This window comes from Argiope bruennichi, chromosome X1 (genome assembly GCF_947563725.1).
Source record: "Argiope bruennichi chromosome X1, qqArgBrue1.1, whole genome shotgun sequence".
NCBI lineage: Eukaryota > Metazoa > Arthropoda > Arachnida > Araneae > Araneidae > Argiope > Argiope bruennichi.
In genome coordinates, this window is record NC_079162.1 from 121,302,410 (window position 1) to 121,323,465 (window position 21,056).

The window sequence follows — 21,056 nt, forward strand, 5'->3', positions numbered from 1 at the left end:
GTTTGCTTAAATATTTATAGCATAAATTTTGCTGTTTGTAAGACACAGCAAGTTGTGTACATGCTAAAAAGACTCGTTTCGACTGCACATGAATAATTTTTCTTATGAAATTCCATTAAAAATATTTGTAATTATTTAATTTAAGATGTATGGACAAATATTTTATTGCTACTAATATTTTTAATATTTTACTTTTCGTTTGTTACGCAGCGTATTAGCTAAAATACATCAAGCAACTAAATAAATGAGCATTATATTGCTATCCAATTCGAATTTTTAATTATAAATGTCCACTAATGCTTTTCTACTTGAAAAAAAAATACAAATTTTTAAGTATAAATGAGTGTGGTTGCATTAGTTTCGATTTTGATTATATAATAGTTAAATTGCATTTAAAATATGATTGTTTTATAATTATTTGCATTCAACAAATAATTGCAAATGTTAGTTGTTTTGGAAAAAATGCAGTTCAAGAAAAGAGGCGGAAATATTGAAATAGATTTAAGTTTCACCTCGTAAGTTAAATTCATAATTACACTCGAATCTTATTAGCAAATTTCTAATATTCTCACTTCTTGTATCAAGATTGTGTGATTTCAAATCATTATGTATTAAAACATTTCATTCGAAACCAAAAAAATACAATTATCGTAAATTTTAAATTTATTTTTAACTAACTCATTACGCATAATTTTGGTTTAAATTAACGAAGGTGGAAGTCAATGATAATACAAAGAAAACGTTTTCCTTAATTGTTGCATAACTTATGCTGACAGTCATTTTGAAATTCTTCCTCCATTACATACATATACTTCAAACTTTAGAATTTCATAATGAAAACCTAATTTAAACCATTTAATGTATTTCATTTTTAATAAATATATCATAGCCAAAAAAAATCTTACTTTTATAATTCAACTTGTTAAAAAGCTACTGAATTCTTTTTGAAATTTGCTAATAAATTGTTATATACAACTTTCCAATACTTATAAAAACTTATATTTATCAAAAATTCATGTCATTTTACATTCTAACGATGTAATTTTGGAAATTTTATGTCATGCGCTTGAATTTAACATCTTTATGTATTTTTTTTAGTTCGTATTAAGGGAGGAGGAAATGAGTGATGACACAAATAATTCTTTTCCTTTGACAGTGACTTGTATATTAGGATGGCAGGTAGTCTGAGATTTCAATCACATTTATGATTTCTTATATGTTTAATATTACGTGATAAAAATTCATGAATAAATGCGATTTAACGGATTTTATTATTCAGAAATAAATTAATGTATGAACATTTATATAACAATTAAAGTTCTGACAAATATAATATAAGAATCAGTTTTTGTTGAATGCAGGAATACTGCTATTTTGAATTGGGTGTTATTTTTTAAATTCCTTTTCCTTGCCGAACAGGGACTTAATTATTAAGAAAGTCGCTTATCTTTAAAGGCTTCCAAATTATCTTTTTAAAATGTATTTTTGTATATTCATATTTTTATCCTTATTTCAAACCTTTATGTGTCTAATATTTTACATAGCATAATATCTTTAGGTATCGCATTTCTTTCTTTCTTTAGAGTAGTATTACAGAAATCAAAGATTTGAGTTTTTATAAGACTTGGAAATTCATGGAATAATGAATATTACATAAATACAAAAAATTATCTACTTCCTTGCTTAAAATATAATTTACTCTTCATTAAATAATGTAGAAGAACAATTGTTTTTGAAAATTGTAATATAACAATTTTTTATTCAGAATGTGTAACGAAATCTTTGTTAATAATATTGTTTCGAAAATTTGTATAGATTCAATTTTTTAAATTGTAGAAGGGCCTCTAATAAAAATTTACAGATTTTTAGATTGTGTTGTAGTTAAAAGGTTAATTATGAATAATAGTTGACTAGATATTTGTTATAGTTAATTGTTTATTCTTTAAACCCATATTGCTTTCAATAAATAATTGAAAATGATACTTATATATTTATTTTTCAAACTTAAATAAGAATCTCAAAAATAAACTTTTATATTTAAAATGCGAATCTGTCATATGTCAGTCCCAATCTATTTATTAAAGCTCTTTTTGTAACTGTATTGAATGATTAGAATAAAATAAAATAATACATTGAAATCATTTATACCTTTTATTAATAAAATTTTGTTTAAATTAGTATGAAGAACAGGACTGTTTCTGGAGGAGAACCCACTATCATACCATTTAATTTCAACTATTTCCTTTCTAGAATAAAGATTCAAATCTTTTGAATTGTTCGTCAGACAAGTAACAATCAAAATTATATGCTTAATTATAAAATATTTTTTTGTTGGAAAAAAAATGCAACCTCAAAGGAATGTCTATAATTAAAATGCTAAATATTTTAAATCTATATTAATCGATTATATTCATTACCGAAACTTTTAAATTATAATAAAACATAAACATAGTTTTTATTTCAGTCAGTAGAAAGTAAAAATGCAAATAACGGATATTCGCAATCTCACCAAAAATATTTATTATTGGTGAGATTGAGACGATGAATTAACTTGTTTCATTGTAATCAGTTTCAGTGAATCAGGTTTTACCTTCATTGATTTCAAAAAATACAAAATATTAATTGTGTCTTACAAAGGTTTTTAATTAATAACATGACTGAAAATCTAGTTTCACAAAGGTATGTGTTGAAAAACAATAAAAAATAAACAGCTTTCTTGGAACTTTGCTAATCTTTTCTTAGGTAAACGTTTTTCATAAGTTATCTTTTATGAAATCAGATTATGAAGAGTTTCGTAACTTGGTAATAAACTCAAGGACATTCAGTCTAATACACGGTGCTAACAGAAAACGTTATTTATGTAATTTCCTTGAAGGCGTTGTTACCCTTTGCTGTAAGCATGGAATTTGTTGTATCTCGTGTTTGATAACTGCAGTAAGTAAAAATGTAAGCAAAAGGAAAAAAAAGAACACACTGTATGTTTAATTATTACAGCATTTTGTGCCGATTTGCATCTTACAAAAATACTTACTCAATTTTGCTTTCATTCAGGTCGGACCTGACCCTAATACTTATTTTTTGCTTAGCACCATTTTATGTACTTTGAAGAAATTTCCTGCATTATTATTAATTTAAGTTGGCGTTTTCTATAATATCTTACCATTTAAAAATTTTCTTTCAGGTTAAGGTGAGAATTAAGAAAATCGATCATCGCACTGATTAATGAGAAATAGAGATTTGACTTAAGCAACAATGTTTCTACATTTTATGGTGGAGGATTAATAATTAATTTTATGAACTGTTATAAAGTGCTGTAATGAGCTATTTTAACCAAAGTAATTTTATGATCTATTTTTTACTGCCGGGATAAAAAGGAAAGCAAGAGAAGATCTTCGGTGTTATTGCCAACTGATTCGCAGCTTCATTTTATCACCCATCTACAGAATTTTTATTGGTATTCATTATGGATAAAGACATCTCATTTTGAATGTAATATTGGTGAAAAATCATTTCAATTACATACCATATCGATTTTGTTTTATCTTTTGAAAAAATAATTTTATTATCTACATTCTGATTTGATTTTTTAAGAAACTAACTAGTATTTTATCAGCTGGGATTTTAAAGCTGTTCCGAAGGCAACTTGGTGCTTTCTTTCACATCGCCAACAAAGGGCTAAGTCGCCAAATAAAATGCCATTTTCCCTTAATTACGGAAAACCTAAAAAAGGAACCGAAACTTTTCTCCTCCTTTTCTGCATCTTCCGCCATTACTGGTGAGTGAGAAGTGATTTTGATCCAACAGTTTTCATTTAATAATCAGATTCTGGCATTGCGTATGGCTTTAAGTTAAATGGAATTATCGTATTGTAATACTTTGGATGTGTATGAGAACAGTTAAGTTGCGTATATTGTAAGATTGTGAATATAGTAAGATATAGAGTGATCATTGCGAATATAGTAAGATATAGAGTGATCATTGCGAATATGGTAAGATATAGAGTGATCAAATCAAATTGATCACGTCAAGGGATGATGGAAGGAGGAAACGTGCACGATGAAATCTATGGAGACGTGCTGGTTGCTGAGAGTAAATAAAGAAGAAATAAGGTAAGTCATTTCTTTGTATAGCTTTTATTGATGAAACATCGTAAGTTTCTTATAAAAATATTTTACCTTCTTAATTAACGCAGTTTCTTGTAATTTTTAGACATATTCTTTCATAAGGTATCTTTATTTTTGCATAACGTCGTGATGTTAAGTTGAAGCCATTGAAGATTTATTCTGATTCTGTTGGAGTTCCTGCTTCCTTGTAATATATAAATGCAAAAATGCTCATTTTATTATTAATGCAATCAAATAGTGTTTATGCATAACATTTATGTGAAAAATTATTAATTACTGAAAAACACTTGGATAAAATGCTTTAATTAAATAGATTATCATTTAAGACAAATATGATTTTTTTAATGTCTTATTTACATGAAAAGTTTTCTTGATTTTAATTCATTATCTAAATGATTTTTAAATTAAAATTGTAGTGGTTGTTTTGAAAACATATTAGAAATTCCTAAATTATTTTATTTCGAAATTCCAAAGAAATAAAAAAAGGAATAGTTGTGAGCTAAAATTTTTATAATGTCATTGTGATCTTATTTCTTTTAGAGTATTTGATAGATGGGTTAGTATAGATAGATTGATTAATATAAATGATTTGATAATAAGAATATACTGCTATCTAATTTCTTGATAAGGATAAAAAATTTAATTGATCCATTTATTAAATTTTATTTAGTATTAAATGAAAATATGTTGCAAGATATGTTTTTATAATAAAAGTTCGTTCAGGGAAATTTTAAAATCGACGTTTACAGAATGAATTCTCTGTCAGATAGATAGAATTTACTTGAATTATAATTCAAGATTATTCAAAACATCAGCATAATCCGAAAACAACACAAACTTTGTCCTTGCTTTTAAATCGAAATGTAATATTAATTTGCGCAAATTTCTTAATAAAATGTATTTAAATTTCTACTTCAAATGTAATATTTATTATAAAATTGAGATGAATGCTTTAAGATATTCGGAAAAGTATTCTAAATTATTTAATTCAAGAAAACGAAACGAATGAAAAAGATTCTTTCACCAGAATATTTATGAGAATGATATATTTTATTAATCCGTAATTTGCGTGTGTCTTGGTATAAAAAAAATATTTTTCTCTGATTTCTTTGACACGACAAACAAATTTTAATTGATGCCTTATATTAAATTTCATTTACTATTTGACATAAGATAAATATATTATATTTGATTATAAAATATATAAAAGTCCCTTGAGCAACATTAAAATCGTCATGTGCAAAACATATTCTATATGAAATTGAAAGGAGTCTGATTTAAAATTAACGTAAATTCCCAAATCTTCGTGGATATTCTGCTGATATTCTTCAAATCTACGCATTATATTCTTTAAATATACGCATTTTTTATTATTGAAAAATATTGTTAAATTCTTTTAATAAAATAAAATCGCAGACGAGTTTCAAAAATTAAAGGCATATTTTGTGCAAAAAAATTAATTTTGTATTTAATAATGCCTCTTCTTTTTGAAGCTTACATGAAATATACCTCTAACTGTGTCTGGTATATTTTAAATACAGCATTCTGGATCAAGCGTACATACCCCCTCTGGGGAGGAGCAAAAATTGGGAAAGTGGGGGAAGGATTAGTTCAGTAATGTTCTCTTTATTTAAAAGTGGTTTAAAATTCTCTTCGTTCTGTTTCAAAACGTGACTTTATTATAACTAAGCTATTATCTCTCGAAACGTTACTATTAAAAATTTAACCCTGAAGTTCAAATAAAATTGGCCACTTTTTGGTTTTCACTGAGAAAAAAAATGCAATTCTAAAAGGGGATGTTAAGTATTTTATTTTTACACGAAAAAATTAATTAGTTTTTTAACACAGATGGCTCCAAAATTATGCATCTTTCTCGAAGAAAAGAACAGGCTCTTTTTATTAAAATAAGAAATAATCTTTTTATTAAACTTATGTTGTGAAATGTATGATTTTTTGTAGATATTTCCTAATTATCATTCTGAATTATTATGTTATGGTTACAAATTAAAAGGATTTTATAATACTTTATTGAAGAGCTCTTTAAAAATTTTCATAATGTTCATCTGTTGGATATATTTCTAAAATAATTCACAAACGCAAATGATTCGAAATGAATGTTTGTACAATCTTTCAAAAAAGTATCCGGATACTTCTTATTGGTCCTAAGCTCTCAAAATTAAATTCAAGGGAAATTTGCTATTCATCTTGGAAATATAGCCTTTCTTAAATTATGCTAACTGCATATTAATATTTAAAACCAACTTCAAAATTTCCAAACGCAACTCCCAATTTTTCATCTTTTAAATTATTCTGATATAAAATTTAGAAAATAAGAAATCCCCAGATATACAGTTTCAGAGAATCCGTTTCAGAATTAAGTAATTGGAGAAATTATAAGTAAAAATTGTTTTAAGAGTCTGTTTCATATATGCAAATGTAGCAAATAAATAAAAAATGAGCCAAATATTAAATAAGAACTATTAATTTACCGAATCACTTTCATGATGGTTTTCTTCTGACAAGTGCTCGATGCAGACGGATGCAGTCCAATCCAGGATGTGACTTCATGGTGTTGTCCTCTCCCCTCTTGCTACCGAACATCATTCCTTAAACGTGTCACTTTTTTACATTTTGCTTTGCGAAATACTCGAAATGGGAGATGCTCATTTAACGAAGTTTGACTGTATTTCAAACACAATATTACTCCATCCACAGGGGAAGCAAAAACCTAATTACTTATCAGCGAATATTCCATTTTTCATATTTTCAGGTTTCCAGATTTCTCAAAATGTTTTTATGATTGTTTAATTGTATCTAATATGATATTTAAAAAGAACTGCATTTTATGAATTAAAAAAATATTCCATATGGTCTCTTTTCCAATAATATAAAAGTTTTGTTTGACTATAAATAATTTACAATCACATCTCGCATACTAAAAACAACTAAATTATTTTACTTTATTTTCTGTTAAAACCTCTAACCCATTGTTTTCTGTTAAAAACTCTAAATACAGGAAAAGGAAAACAAAACAACTATTTTCATTTCAAACATTTAGTCTTATAATATTTTGATTGTTTCGAGACTTTAATTGAAACTCTTTATACAAAGGATAAATAATTTATTACAACTAAAATACGTGAAGTTAAAAGTAGCTTAAAACTGATTTTTTTTGAGGGATCGAATAAAATTATAATATTTTTGGTTAAATTTAAAATTAATAACATTAAATAAGGGAAAATAATTGAGAATCGCTGAAATTTCCAAATTCTTCATTATTTTTCAGATATATTTGCTGTTTGTGATTATTTGTGATACGAAATTGAAATGAGTACTCTAATAGTTCATTAATATTTTAAAATATGGTCGAAAATGAATAAAATGCATTTTTTAATTTATAATAATTTATGTTTTGATATGTTGAAAAGAAAATAGGTAGTAGGACTGTGTAACAGTCACGTGGTATGTACACAATCTACTCTAATACGTATAAATTTAATTATTTGGCAATGGAATCAACTATATTACCTTGCAAAATGCCAGGTATGTCCTTGTATTAAAATATTTAAATCAGAACCATTTTGGGACGTGTTGTAAATTAAATCAGAATTTCTTATATAAAATCGGTATCGTTCACAATTATTAGAACGACAATAAAAATCTTATAGTTTTTATTACTGAAAATAAATTTAAATATTTACATTTCAAATGCGTTTATTTTAAACTTTATACAGATTTATTTATTACAAAAAATTTCAAAGAACTTCAACTTTATCACAGAATGTCACTGAAGAGAAGTATTAGTGTTAAATATTTAGCTAAACCTCCTTTGGCTTTAGTCATTGTTTTCAGTCTTTGATTCATGCCATCATCCAATTTGTGCATTGACTCATGGTTGATATTTCCTCACTTTGATAGTCTGAAAAAAGCCGATTTTTATTTTTCCCTTTTTAAAGTGTAATTTCTGCTTCAAAATTGATCACCAAATTTCAGTGGGGTTGAGGTCTAGTTTATTGTTCAATACTCTAATCTTGTTATTTGAAAAAAAAAAAAAGGATATTTGATGTATGTCTCGATCCTTATTTTGTCAAAAAGTATGTTCCGTATTCAAATTTGAAGTGGATTTCTTCACGTAATGGGGAAGGATATTCATGTACATCTTCCTGTCATTCTCTCGTCGATTATCATGATTTCACCAACATCTTTACAGAAAAAGCATCCCCATATCATCATATTTGCACCTTCAGGTTTAACTGTCTTCGGGATATTCATATTTTAAGCACTTAATCACACATTTTTTTTTTGATAAAACTCGTATTGTCTTTTTCTAGGCCATAACAGTCTATTCCAGAATTGTGAATCGATCGAAATATTGGATTTTGTTTCGGCCAAATCAGTTGTTATATATCTATTTTTTGAAATGTATGGTTTTTTCCCCCTTAGGATTCAGATGATGATCGCTGAATCCTCGATTCGACGGCAAAATGTTAAATCTTACACATTCGATCTCAAGTTTTAACGACCTCTCTTGACGATGTGTGATTCTTTTTCTGTTTCCTTGACCGTTTCACAGAAAAAAAGGGATATATAAAAATATTCTAAATTTGTAAAAATAAAAAATACATCCAATTCCTCGCGCTTAAATATAGCCTTCGTCATCAGCCATTTGAATAATTTTGAATAGCTAAAATATCGGGATTAAAACGGCAATATTTTCTGATATAAATATAGAAAATTATAGCAATGAAAACATTTTATTAAGTTTTTGAAACTTTATGAACAAGACACGAAGTTTTAAGAAGATAATCTAAATATTTATGTACGTGTTTTTTTTATTTTTATCCATAGCTTTCGTTTTCATTTATATGCCAGAGCCGTTCTATAAATAACTATCTTTATTTCTTTAAAGTTGTAAGGAATCCACAAAAGGATTGATTGTTATTGCGACAAACAAGTGGGCGATGTTGACGTCCTACTCCGTTTCCATAGCAACCAAGTAGCCGTACATAGTTTGTGCAATATTCCCAGGGATACACATGCGCTGTATTGTTTCCTCGCAGCTAAAACATTATTTAAAAAGGTGTAAGGCAGTTAGTTTAAAAAGAATTACAGTCTGGCGCTCTAATAGAAATATATGTAAACATGGCTGCAGTGATAGAGAGGGCCTATTGTCCGATCCTACCAAAATACCTTTTAGAAAGACGGAACATTTCCATGTATGCTACTCAGAAGTTGTTAAAAAATAGGGAGGTTTATACAGAGATGAAATTAACCCTTTGAAAGGGTATTGAAGAAATAGGATAAATGTTACTGGATCCTAACATAAAGATATACTGAAAACTCTCCAAGTACTCGTCTATTGGATAGAGTCGCATTTGAAGGCAACATGATTGATCCTATATTATGCTAAGGTCGCACATTCGAGATATATTCAGTAGCTTTCAAAAATCAGTGTCGTGTTTATAATTCTCCTTATAATTTTGTGTTAGCTTTTCGCTAACAGAAGAACAATCTGCAGATAAAGCGTTTTTCATTACCAAAGGCAGTGATGAAATCTGCGGATGCTATTTGGAAAAACGACGAAAAAAAAAAAAAAAAAAACGCCGTACAACACATGTTTGAAGACTTGAGGAAAATGTGAGATAAGTACATTTATTGCATGTAACGGAGAGTATTTTGAAAGGACTTTCAATATATGGAGGAAATATACTGGCAATATTTTGTTCATTCTATTCTGTTTCTTGCATGCCTTTTGAAATTTAAGATTTTACTTACGTGATGACAAGTAAATGAATATGTTTAATGTATTTAATCTCTTTGAGGTATAATAGAAAAATATTATTCAATTTTTTAGATGCTAAGTGAAATGTTTTTCTTTATGAAATATCATGACAATTAAGGAAAAAGTTGTTTTTCAAATAATATTTTCTGAAATTACAGGTGTACACCTTTTATCGTCCATGGGCTATAATTCAGTGAAAGTCATGTTTCCCGGAATCATCTGCATTCGTAAGCAATTTTTTTCTATTTTTAACCTATATGTAATCATGTATAATTTTTATCGCAGGAAATCGAATCATTTAAGTTAGCAAGTTTTATTTATTTTCTATTCATGTGTGGTTTCTGCTATTAAAATTTTTCATATTAGCTTCGAGAGCACTGTACTCGTTTTAACAGCGGAAAATTTCAAGTCACTGTAAATATAATGGTGTGTATTATGAATGTTTAAATTAAACAGTTCTGTTATTAAGAAAGAATTTTTATGGTATTTATGCGATAAAAAGAAAGACTTATTTTAAAGTAATCAGGAACTGCTCCCTGATTCATTTCAATCTGTCATGTTAAAGTCATAAAACAAAAAAATATTCAGCCCCATTCAGACATTTTTTAAAGAGATGCATATTGATTGTTCATATTCAAAGTATAGAATTAAACAAATAGTTACAGTTTCATTAGTTTTCGTGTGGCAAAGCTAGAAACGTTTAGCTATTATTATTTGAAAAAGAAGGAAAATTTGTTTCTTTTTCAACATTTTTAATTATTGGAATTCTTGAACTTTGCCATGAAAGAAAAAGTAAATGGCTATGAAAAAAAGAAAAAGAGGTAGTAAAAATATTCCAATGTTTATTGATAAAAAAAGTATAATCCGAGCCTGTCTCTCTAATTTAATAGAAATTAGTCTACTGAAAAGAAGATCATCAGGCTTTTGAAATTTTTGGATATTAAGTTATAGTTTATGTATAAATTAATTAAATTGCATTTGAAGTCATATTTAGATACTTATTTTTCTACTTCTATTCTCTATATTCTTTATGGGCTTCTAACTGTATTTCATTATTTATGAAAGACGTAAAGAATAAATTAAGGAACTATTTGCCAAACCAAGAAACAACAAGAAAATCGTGGTTTTGTTTGCTTAAATATTGTAGAACAGACGTTTTTTCTGTTTCTAAGATACCAGAAGATGTGTACATGCCAAAAACAGACTCATTTCGACTGTTTATGTAGAAATTTTTCTTAGTATGCATTTCTGTTAAAAATACTTTTAATTATTTAATTCAAAATCTATGGACAAGTATTTTATTGTTACTAATATATTTTAAATTTCAATTTTCTTTTGTTACACATCATATTAGCTAAAATACATAAAGCAACGAAATAAGTAAGCATCCTATTGCTATTCAATTCTAAATTTTACTTATAAATGACACGTAAAGATTTGCTACTGGAATATAAAAACAAATACAAATTTTTACAGTTAAGTAAGAATAGCAGTATTAGTTTAATAATTATTTGCATTTAAAACATATTTCCAAGTGTTTACAGTTTTGGATAAAAACGCAGGTAATCATCATTTCTGAATCTTTAGACTGGAAGATATTCAGGAAAATAGGAGTAGGTGTTTTAGTTGATTACGTTGAATCTCCTAAATTAAACTCATAGTTTTTTTCTAGTCTATAAAACTCTTTTACCATCTTACGATCTAAATTGCTCAGAATCACAATGTATGGTCTAGATAAAGGCAAATTTATAACATTATCATTTCTTTAATCAAGATAATGTGACTTCAAAGTATAATATATTAAAAAAATTCATTTGTAACAGAGAAAAATAAAATAATTGAACTTTTTAAATTTATTGAAACTTACTCACTCATTATGCACAATTTTAGATTAAATTAAGGGAGTTTGTATTCAGATAATACAAATAAAGCTTTTCCTTAAATTGTTGTATAACTTATGAAGACAGTTATTCTGAGATTCTTCCTTCATTATTTTCACATATTTCCAAATTTAAAATTTCAAATAATGTAAATTATTGAACAAATTTTTAATAATGAAAAAGTAAATTAAAACCTTTAATGCATTTTATTGTTAATAAATGTATTATAGCCTAGAAATGCGTAATTTTATAAAACAGCTTGTTAAAAAACCTCTGAATTCTTTTTTGTTGATAAATTGTTATATAAAACTTTCTAAAAACTTATTAAAAACTGTATTTGTGAAAATTTCACACCATTTGATATTCTAAAGATATTATTTTGGAAATTTTAATTCATACGTGAATTTAACATCTATATTCATAATTTTAGTTCACATCAGTGAAGGAGGCAATGAGTGGTGACTCAAGGAATACTTTTCCTGTTACTATGACATGCATATTAGGATCACAGGTATGCTGAGGTTTCAACCATATTTATCATTTTTTTATATGTTTAATATAACATGATATAAATTAATGAATAAATGCGATTTAATGGGCTTTATTATTCAGAAATAAGTTAATATATAAACAAGCATATAGCAATTAAAGTTCTAAGAAATCTAAAATAAGAACTATTTTTTGTTAAATACAGAGAGAATTACTATTTTAAATTTTGTGTTTTTTGACTTTATTTTTCTTGATTAACGGTGACTTAATTTTTAAGCAAGGAAATCTTTAAATGCTTTCAAATTATGCTTTTAAAATGTATTTATATAATTCATATTTTTATCCCCATTTCATATATTTCATTAATTTACCCAGCATAAATAAAGAAACGAGCCTAATTGCATTTATTTGTTTTATTAAAGCAGTCTCATAGATACCAAAAATTTGAGTTTTTATAAGACTTAAGAGTTCCGGTATCTGCTGATTCATCGAATATTGAATATGGCGTAAATACGACTAAGTATTTAAAATATAATTACAATACATTAAATAAAATCATTCCAATTCATTAATAAAATCGAAGAAAACTCGTTTAAAAAATATATATATAGCAAATTTTTATTCTGGATGTTGAATTTTTATGCAGGCTTTCTTTGCCAACATTTTCCTTCACATGGACTAATAATCAAATTTTTATTAGTAAAATTAAACTTGTATAGATAATTTTGAATGTGTTAAAATGTAAAATGATAAAAATTTAGAACTTTTTAGATTGTGTTGCAGTTAAAAGGGAAATTATAGATAACATTTAATTGTTATGTCCAATAAAACTTTTTCATAAGGAAATGCTTTGTTTTTGTGTTAAAAATGATTCAAAGAATACCTTTACGAGATTTTCAATAAGTCAATTCATTGGTGGACATAATGAAAAATGTGTGTTCGTGAGATTGCTTGTTTACTCTCTATCAGACTCATGGCATTTTCTAACATTCACCAAATTCCTGAAAGTCAGTGAAAGAAAACGAGAAAGTTCCGTTTCAAAGAAAAATTAAATCCTCTTGTTGAAAAATCAACGGAATCGGTTTCCCCGAAATTTTTTTCTCACACTCTCTAATAAATGTACTTGTGAGTTATGAATCGCATGTCATTTTCGAAAAATAGTTACAAAGGCGCAGTGGCTAAACAAGGATGGGGCACGTAGGACAAGTGCCCTGAGCGTTATTATGAGGGGGGTATAAAATTGAGGAATCAGTTAGTAGCATGTATGTTTTCTAGACTTTTGTTCTAAAAATTTTTAAAAATTAAAATACTTAAAATCAAGTGTGGGAAAATACACAGAACTTTTTATATCTAGGAAACTAATTCAGGCAAAGTTTTCCAAAACACGATGACAAATAGCTTTATGTTAGAGATATGATGAAATCAAATTTATTTAAGGGAAAGCTCGTTAAAGTACTTTTCAAAGATTTCTGTCTCACTAGGAAAGATATACTTGACAATTCGCATCATTTTGTAAAAGGGAAGCTAATATATCAATTGATTACACAGGCCACCTCAAATTTAAACGGAGATCAAATGTTATAGCCTTCACGTTCATAATGATTGGATAGCGACTTCTTCTGAAGTCCTTATAAAATGCTATTCTTGTGGTACTGAATGCATTCAACTAAACTCTCGCAAAGCATGCGATGAAAATTATATTCACTATGCAAAATAAATCTATTATTATGCATTAATTTACATTCACTTTTACTATTCAAAATTCTAGTTTTTATCGTCATTTGTAGAATTATATTTTTGTAGAACTAAAATGGAGTTGAGTCAACTCTTCTTATTAACATGCACTTCAAATTAGTGACTTGATTTGAACACGAACCTATTGATCTGCAGTTATATCAGAAGGTTTTCCCCACATTTCTTTAAGCTTCCATGTTTCAAACAGCAAAGAACGGCAGAAAATATTTCTACATATTTGTCAAAGAGTTGAATGAATCTATTCAAAGCTATCAACATTTATTTCTATAGATGAAAGTGCAATGCATATCAACTTTGCCATTATTATTGATATTTGTGAATTTTTTCAGCAGATTAAGAGATCTGCATATATTTCGTTTTCAGTTTTACATAAATAATTAATAAAAAATATATTTATTTTATGTTTTTCTTGTAAATCAAACTATCATTTTGTTTTCATAAATTTCTTGTTTTACACCTTTTTAAATTAATAAAATATTTTCATTGTTTTATCAAATCTTTAAACATTTGTTTATAAAGTATTATTACATTTCAAACAGTTAATATATATATATATATATATATATATATATATATGTATGTATGTATGTATGTATGTATGTATGTATGTAATGACATTTTAAACTGTTAATTTCAATTTAATTAATTTCCAAGATTTTATCTTAATTTAACCCATAGTAAGTTCATTCTCTTATTTCTTGATCCAATTCCACTTTCTCTACTTAATTAATTCAAGAGAAGCTTTATAAAATTGCTGAATCGACTAAACGCCGATTCTTTCCCACGCTCGGCGTGAAGGGGTAAAAACTGCCCAGTAAGCACATTCTTTTTTAAAAAATCCCTGTGTTTCCTTTACATGTGATTTACATGCGTTAGAAATCCCTATCAGAATCTTAATAATATATTAGCACTGTGAAGAAATATTTTCCCTGTCAAAATCTCAGAAATTTTAGAATATTTTTGAACCAAAAGAAGTGAAATTTATTAAATATGTATTTGAATTATTAACCGTATTTGACGATAAATAGTTAGCAATAAGCTTACTGAGCTCATGAAAAGCAATTAAACTTTATAAATTTCATAAAAACTTGATATTTATTTACTAAAATTTTGATTATTTTAAAAATATATTCTTGATGTCGATTTTTCTATTCTTCAATTCCATATATTTCCATTTTTAAAATTAAAGAGCTAACTTCTGTGTTTTATCGAGAATATTTTTTAAAATCTGGTTTATAGGAATTTTCTCTTTATTTAGATGTTAATTTCTGAACATTGATTACATTGAACTGACACATTTCTGATAGTAAAATTCTTTAAAAAAATGTGAGTACGAATGTGAAATGTGAAACGAAAAATGAAATAAGAAACGTTTTAAATATAAACCTTGGATTTTCATTTCAAAACGTACATGAAGCATGTTAATAATTGTTTTTCCAGCACTCTATATTAGTCGTCAAAAATTAGCAGATTACACATTAAAAAAAACATGAACTTGTTCTTATCTTGTTTAAAAAACATAGCATTAATTGCAAGCTGATACATATCATAATATTTACATATTTATGAAATCGAATTGCATTAATGCATTTATAATTCATGAAATCAAAGCATCTTACCTATCCAATAGATAAATTAAATTGATAATAAAAATAAATAGTACAGCAATTATAAAATGCATTTATTATTAATGAAATACAATTAAAATATGTAAAAATGTTTGAAATTATATTTTAAAATGTAATGCTTGACAAGTCGAAATATAAATGAATATAAAAATAAAATAATTTCATAGGGTATTTAAGTGCATCATCACCAGAGGCTGTTGGCCATGTTCATAAATTCTAGATGCTATAGCTTATATTTCCTCGTATACGAGGTGTACAAAGAGAAAGTATTGTAATGGTCAGAAAATTCGAACTCGAAAGTTTGACGCAATGACTTAAATATACAAAAAAAAACAAAAAAAAACAACGCAATTACTTAAATATTTGAAATTTGATATGTGATTTTCGGACTACAATTGTTGTGTTGCGTCAGATTTTGATTTCAATTAGTTGGAAAAAAGAATTCTGCAAAATACATTTACTACTATACATTAGCAGCATTTCAGCATTTAGTGTTACCAAAGAACAAACTCTAATATGCTCTTTCGTAACTATTGTTTACCAGTAGCATGCGGTTAATAATGCAAAAATGCATTTATTTGAGAGCAAGCGTTATTGAGAGAAAGTCGAGAACGAAGCTACCATCTTTAGATCAACTCAAGTATGTAACTGATGTTTCTAATAACAGAATTTCCGCAAGACCATTTTAACATTTTGAGATTCTTCTTTAAATTTTACAAAAAGAGTGACTAGTTGGTAAGGATAGTTATTGCCTTTAATAATTTACATCTAAATTTCTGGTCGAACTGTCTGAAAAAAGCTTCCAGTCTTCGGACTAGCATGCTATTTCCACGTGATAAAGAATAACATTATTGCAATATGCAGATTCTCTAACTTGACTAAACTATGGAATTATTTTTCTTTCCCCCTATTCTGTAAGCTGCTATTTTAACAGAAGGCTTTAAATTGCTTAATTTACGTGCTCAAAATTCTAAATCTTGCTTTCACAACTAAATTTTTTGTATCAAATAATTACTTCGTATCATACGTGTATTGCGAATTAAATATAGAAATGAAATAACAACTTTAATAAAATATCAAAATTAAAATTTACAGCATTCATTAGTGGTTACAGATACTTTTGAAATGATAAAAATATGTATTTTGTCAATAACTAGATCTAATTCGATGAGAGTAACATCAATTATAAAGTCAAAACCTTTAAGTTATTCATATACCCTTAAAAGGATTTTGCCAATTATATTTTTTTCTGATAAGTAGTGCTTGGTTTTTAACAGCAGTTTTCTTTCAATAAATTATTGAAAATGGTATTTATATTACTTTTTTGAAAACGTTTTGAGGTTTTTCAAAAATAAACTGTTGTAACAAAGCTGCTAAATTAACGTATGCCAGTTCCAGTCTATTTAATGAAGTTCTATTTGTCACTGTATTGGTCAATTATAAAAAAAATGAAATAATAAATTGAAATCATTTTTATCTTTTATTTATTAAATTCTATTTAAATTATTGTGAATATCAGGACTGGTTCTTGAGTTGAAGATGCTATCATAACATTTCATTCCAACTGTTTTTTCATTCTAATACAAAGGTTCTAAAACCTTTGAATTCTGCACTAAATAAATAAGAATCAGCATTATGTGTGTATATAAAAATATTTTTGGTTTTATGTGTTTTTGTTTAAAATCAAATGTTTATAATCAAAATGCTATGTATTTTAAATTTATAATAAACGTTTATATTTGTATTATATATGCATTAATATTTATTATTGGTGAAGATTCATGAATTCTTTTATTATAATTAATTTCGATAAAGAAAGCTTTACTTTGTTTGATTTCAAACAAGATCAAGTATTAATTTTATCCTATAATTATTTTCACGTAATAACTCGGCTAAAAATCCAATTTCCCAATGGTATGTGTGGAAGAGTATTAAATATTTTATTGCTTCTTTGGCCATTTGCTTCGGTTAATCACTTTTTTGAAATACTTTTCATAAGTTATCTGTTATGAAAATCGCATTATCATGATATTTTTGTAACTTGACAATTTCTGTAACTTAGCAATACCTTTAAGGGCATTCCATCTTATACACGGTACTAACAGAAGACGTGTGGGGATATGATTCCCTTGAAGGAGTTGTTGTCCTCTGCGGCAATGGTAGAAAGTTTTTTCTCGCGTATGATAATTGCAGTAATTTCATAAAATCTTAAAGAAGGATGAAGCTATTCTCGAATTTTCTTAGGATGATTAAATTGAGGTAACTCTCATTTATGAATATTATGTTTGAAATTCTCAAAATACATACTTTATAATTTAATGTTTTCTGTATATTATCGTGCATATGTTTGAATTATCATGCTAAGTTGTTAATACAGACTTTTCAGATAAATTAGCATGTTATCTAATAATCTCACTGTTTGAATTAAATGCTTTTTATGCATCAGAACATTGTTCTTTGATTGTATGACTCAATAGAGGGCACACAAGGACTGTTTGAAGGCGTGTCTCACAGTTATGTGACAGACTTTAAGGGATAAGACCACCATGGCTGATTGCTGAATTTCAGATAAACAACAATGTGATCATTCATTTCTTGAAACGCATATAAACTAATTATTTTAAGTTAAGTCACATGATGAAAATAATTGTTCAGATAATCTAACTTTAAACTGCCTTCAACTTTAAGCACCTGCAGTATGAATAAATGATTAAAAAGTTAGTTCGCTCAGTTCTTTTATATGAACATGAATTGATTTCATTTAGGGTCCTTGATTTTATTAAGGCTTTTTTGGCTTTTTAATTCATTTTATGTCCTTGAATAATTACATTTAAAAAAAGGATGGAATTTATCTCATGAATAAGTTTTGAATCTCAATCATATTACATTGTTGTACATGTATTTTTAAACTATAAGAATTTAAATAAATTATTCGAGGATTATTAAATTTCCAGTTTGAGTAAAAAAAAAATTGCGGGTGAATGTTTCCATTTAACTGTATAAATGAGTGTAATAGCACATACAAATACATATTCTTCAAAAATTATTCCACACATATGAATTTTCGTTTTGTCATCAACAATGTGAAATCTGGATTATATGAAAAGATGACTTTGTGCAGCATGTTATTCCGATAACTTTAAAAAAAATTCCACTTATATAATATTTCGGTATTCTCGAAGTTTTTTCACTCTATTAAAATTTTTCTATCATTCTCCCATCAGCTATAAATATTGAGTTCTTTTTCGATTCTTTCTGATCCTGAGCTCCTGACTAGCTCCTGAGATTTATGTATAGTATAAGGGTGATAAAATATAAAAGTCTAAACATGATTTTTTTATGCTAAAAATAAACAAATGATCTTGAATGAGTATATAATATCTAGAATTAAAGTACAACGTTAACTTTTCGTGCGTCTGCTAATAGCTCCCATCATCCAATGATATAAAAGCTTTTCAAAGAATTTTGCACGAGAGACGTCAATACAAAAGTAGAAGGATGAAGAAACTGAAAAGAGATTGTGAAAAAAAAATTGTTCATTTGAACTGATTAGAATCATAGTTCAAGATCACGATGAAATCCATCTGAGGAGATTCAGTATTCATGAATATGCTTCTAAAGGATCTCCTGCATCATATTGTCCTCTTTTGAAATAAAACTATACCATAAAACATTAAGATGAAGCAAACAATTTAAAGGGGAAATGTTAACGAAAAGAAAACAAGAACATACATCATGTTTAATTATAGTTGCATTTCAATGCCGAATTGCATCTTATTAAAAGCCGTACTCAATTTTGCTTTTGTTTGGGGCAGCCCTAACCATAATAATACTTATTTTATGATTAGCAACATCTTATGTGCTTTGAAAAAAATGTCTGTATTATTGTTAACTTTTGAAAAATAATTTAAGGTAGCGTTTCCTTCTGACAGTATCTAATATTTACTATTTAGCAAATTTTCTTTCAGGTTTTCTTGGAAATTTTATAACAAACGGTTTCCATTTTACTATGATAGTTCTACCATGTTTCCTTATAAAACAACATTGACTAATTACTGCGCATTTTCATATAATTTATATGGCTCTCAGTAGTAATTATTTCTACAATTCTTTTCTGGTGAACAAATGATTAAGAAAATGTGTGCGCATATTTCACTAAGGGTTATATCTAGGCTTACAATAAATTCGCGCAGGACGATTTTATTCTTAATAACGTTTTATATTATAACAATCAATAAATTATCGGACAAAATTCAAATATATGGCATTAGCTCCATGGAAGTTTGTCAATAATGGAATGATGTTTCTGGTACCGAGGAGAAAAATGGAAAAAAAAGAGGTAATTCATTTCATTTTACTAACTCTTAGCTTAACTTCTGGAAGCGTATTATTATTTAAAAGATTCCGTTTTGTTTTTATAAAATATGTTAAGTAATTTAAAGGTATATTCGGTTTGGAAGTTATCAATATCAATGCATGCAGAATGTCTGAATGTCTTTAATTTGAACTTAAACTTTTAAGATTGCTTTCCAGATAAATGGAGGTATCGAATTCGTTCTTTTTCTGATAAACTTAAATTATATATAGACCTAATCTGCAGTTATATAATAACCCTAATGTAAGCATATTTGGGTTTATTTGAAGTACTAGGCATCGATTTTCACCATTTAATTTATTGTTAAGAGGTTTAAAAAAAGAAACGAAATAATGGAATATTTGCTAAGATAGCAATTTAACATTTCTCACAAATTGTCATTCTTTTTCAATATTCTGAGTGGTGTCTTAAGACAATTTTATATTAAATTTAAAGTGATAACTTATCACTTTCATTCACAAACTTAAAACTTTTAATTAATTTATTTATTAATTGGTAATTCATTTGTCTAATAAGAAACGTTTTCCTCATTATTAAAATTTTGATATACGGAGTAACTTAAATGATTTTATAATCTTACGTGCTCTTATAAAATAACCCTATTGGAAGCATATGTGTGTTTATTTGAAACTATTAGGCTGTATTATTTTTCAACATTTAATTTTTTGTTTAGAAATTTAAAAAAAAAAGCGAAATAAAGGAATAATTGTTAACAGTGATGTTAATAGTAACAATTTAATATTTCTCACAAAAGTTTCAAGCTTGTTAAATATTCTGCGTAGTGTCTTAAGAATATATTATATTCAAAAGATAATGATAAACAGATCTTTTGAAACTTTAATTAATTAATGTTTAAATGATAATTAATTTATATAACCGATCAGAAACGTTTTCATCCTTATTAAAATTTTGTATATACGGAGTCTTCAGGTCACAAAATGTTTGTAAAAATGTCTTGCACAGAAAACAAAAGCCCGAAATATGAGATACAAAATATAGGAAAAATGATTTAATCCTTAATTT